Raw genomic sequence first — 2,956 nt, forward strand, 5'->3', positions numbered from 1 at the left:
AGTTTTAGGGGTTTAAATTACATGTCATTTAATTCAAAGTGGAATTCAACAATCTTGAAAACCCGAATCTGAACTGAGTTCAGTGCATTTTAATTTCGATTGGAAGAACGTAAAATCTGAGATTAAAATGCATTCCCTGAGGAGACGATCTAGCCTTTGGGCTTAATATTACACGACGTAACTCCTATACTTGGGATAGCTTTCGAGCTGCTCATTTTTCGAGTAAGTCAAGTTTTTGGCGCCGTTGCCGGGGATTTGCCAGTTTTAATTTTGAATTTTGCGTTTTCCTAATTATTTTTTGCTTTTCTTTTATTAAATAGAAAAAAAAGAAAAAAAATTGAAAATTGAGAAATTGAAGAAAAATTTTTTTTTGTCTGTTGCAGTGTTAGTGGATTTCTATTGGCGATTGTGATGTTTGATGCCCTGGGTTCGAGATAATTCGAATCGATTGTGTAGACTTTCACCTAACACTAGTAGGGATACACATAGCATTGAGTTTGACTATTCACTTGTTAGTCCTACGAGTGATTCTGAATTTGAACTGAATAATCTGTTTGGCAATTATTTTGAAGAAGCTATGGCTGCACATGTACCACGTACACTTCAAGATTTTCTACAGCCTACACGCACATCTACACCTTCATGCATTGTGTTACCCCAGGATGCCCCGAATTTCACTCTTAAGCATGACATGTTATTTGTGATTCCCCAATTTCACGGGATGGACTCTGAGAGTCCTTACCAACACTTGACAGACTTTGAGATGGTTTGCACCACTTTCATTAATAGGGCTGGGACTGATGAATACATTAAACTGCGTTTGTTCCCCTTTTCTCTGAAAGACAGGGCAAAAATCTAGTTTAATTCTTTGCGCCCTAACTCTATTACTAGTTAGGCTGAAATGCAGCGTGAGTTCTTACATAAATTTTTTCCTCTTCAGAGAACTCAGTACCTACAGGAGCAGATCAGTCAATTCATGCAAAAAGATGGCGAGACATTCCAAGCATGTTGGGAGAGATTCAAGGACTTGATGAACATATGCCCGCACCATGGTTTCGAATTGTGGAGGTTAGTGAATTATTTTTTTACTGCTTTAACCCCTGTGTGCAAACAATTTGTCCAGTCTATGTGCAATGGGATGTTCTTCCGTAAGGAACCAGACGAGGGCTTATCATTTCTAGACTATCTCGCTGAGAGTGCCTAGCAGTGGAACGCACGACCTGAACGAGTGCCGATAGCTGCCCAACCTATCCGAGCAATCAGTGGCGGGGGCAGATATGAGGTTAAAGAGGATACTAGCTTACAGGCCCTTGTAGCTGCGTTATCTAAAAAATTGGAAGTCATGGAATCCAAAAAGTCGAAAGCTGAGATTTGCACGATTTGTGAGACTTCAGACCATAGACCTCAAGATTGTCAATTCTTACCTGTGTTGCAAGAAAGCAGATCTGATCAGGTGTCATCGGCAAATTGGGTTAACAAGATGCAGAATCAGCCGCTCTCAAATACTTACAATCCGGGGTGGCGGAATCATCCAAACCTCCAATGGAGAAATGATCAGCCGGGTCCATCATCTTCACGATATCAGCAGGCACCTCAATCATATGCACCGCCTCCGCAACCAACATACAATCCAGTCGTAGCTCCTCCACCGCAGTATCAACCGCAACAGTTTTCTCAGAGCTATACACCACCAGGATTCCAATCACCGTTAGTCCCCATTCCAGTAAAGAAAGCTTTAGATGATAGTGTAGCGTAGGTAGCAACCATGCTCCAGCAATTCATGCAAATGCAAGTTACGACCAATGGAGAGCTTAAAGATGCCATAAGCAAGATGAGTACACAGCTTAATACCCTGGAAAAAGGAAAATTCCCTGCACAGCCTCAACCTAATCCCCAGGTATATAGACAGTCACAACAGTCAGTGCACACTATTTCAGGGGATACGTTTGAGTCAGCAAAAGCAGTTATTACTTTGCGAAGTGGAAAGGAAATTCCCCGTCCTGAAATGGCCACAGACCAACAAACAACCACGCCGACACTTGAGGTGACAAATGAGACAGATAAAGGAAAAGAAAAATCATACGAGGCCAGCTCAAGTTTAAAAAAGACAGATAATAAAGAGGATGAGCCAGTTAAGGAATACCAGCCGGTAGGGGTGTACACGGTTCGGTTATTGCCAAAACCGTCAACCGAACCGAACCTCTCTGTTTTTAAACCTACTGAACCGCAACCGAACCGTATATCGTCGGTTTAAAACCAAACCAAACAGTTTATTTTACGGTTCGGTTTGGTTATTTTGGTTTTAATAAATTTTAGACTAAGAAAATAAAAAAATAATTATAGGAAGCCAGCCCCAGCCAAATGGGCCACGGCTTTAGGGCTTTGACTGCAAAGCCCAGCACGGTAAAGATCTGGCAGATCTAACTTCAATAAATAGGGGAGGAAAATTTTTGCTTCCCATTTCCAACCAATGTGGGACGGCCAAAGCAGTAGCAAGATAATGTCGGCGTGAGTCCGTGACCGTGAGCGACTGGCGTTGCTGTATGTGTCTGTGTGAGCATGAGCGTGAGCGTGGGCGTGAGGTGTGACCATGAGCGACTGGCGTGGGCGACGGGCGTGAGCGTGGGCATTGCTGTGTGCCTGTGTGTGACACTGTGACAGTGCGAGCGTGGGCATGGAGAACTGGAGATGTGGGCGTTGTAGTTGCTGTGTGTCTGTGTGAGCATGAGCGTGGGCGTTACTGGAGATGCGTTGCAGTTTCTGTGCGTTGCCTGCTGTGTGTGTCTGTGTGAGCATGAGATGGAGAAGATGATGCCTTACCTGCTGTGGTGGACTGGTAGTTGCACTGTTGCAGGCTGCAATTTGTTCGGTCCTTATCCCACATGGCCAAAATGGGAAGTTTTGGTTCTCATTCCTCTTTTATATACACATGCACTTGTAATCAAAATTCTCAAGA

General features: G+C 43.5%; 1 non-coding gene across 1 annotated transcript; it reads right to left on the minus strand.

Moving 5' to 3' along the window:
- Positions 1-948: 948 nt before the first annotated feature.
- LOC131150006 (small nucleolar RNA R71) lies at positions 949-1,056 on the minus strand. The gene has a single exon (XR_009135393.1). It is a non-coding gene; the product is annotated as a small nucleolar RNA R71 (small nucleolar RNA).
- Positions 1,057-2,956: the final 1,900 nt, after the last annotated feature.

Source organism: Malania oleifera, chromosome 2 (assembly GCF_029873635.1).
Source record: "Malania oleifera isolate guangnan ecotype guangnan chromosome 2, ASM2987363v1, whole genome shotgun sequence".
Classification (NCBI taxonomy): domain Eukaryota; kingdom Viridiplantae; phylum Streptophyta; class Magnoliopsida; order Santalales; family Ximeniaceae; genus Malania; species Malania oleifera.